The 276-nt window shown below is 48.2% G+C and overlaps 1 pseudogene; it reads right to left on the reverse strand.

Annotated features, from left to right (window-relative positions):
• The window catches only part of LOC105512043, a 104752-nt pseudogene that overhangs the window by 93992 nt on the left and 10484 nt on the right, over positions 1 to 276 (reverse strand).

Genomic DNA, 276 nt, shown 5'->3' on the forward strand with positions numbered 1-276 from the left:
GAGAAACAAGCAGGAGCATGAAAAAGGTGGAAACAGAAGGTAAAATGGAATGGGACTCAATGGAATTGAGTCCAAGCCAGGCTCAGCAGGCACACAAACCACGCACCTCTCACTACAACTCAACACCAGCTCTCTCTTCTCTTGGTCCAATGGCCCAAGACTTAGAGATAAAATGTTTATTGTGATCACATCAATCACACCAAGGAGCTTGGAACCACCGTTCCAAACTCCTCTGGTTCTGTGTACCTGCCCGGGGCTGTTAGCTTTCCTCCTGTG

This window comes from Colobus angolensis, unplaced genomic scaffold (genome assembly GCF_000951035.1).
Source record: "Colobus angolensis palliatus isolate OR3802 unplaced genomic scaffold, Cang.pa_1.0 Scaffold209, whole genome shotgun sequence".
NCBI classification, from domain to species: Eukaryota; Metazoa; Chordata; class Mammalia; order Primates; family Cercopithecidae; genus Colobus; species Colobus angolensis.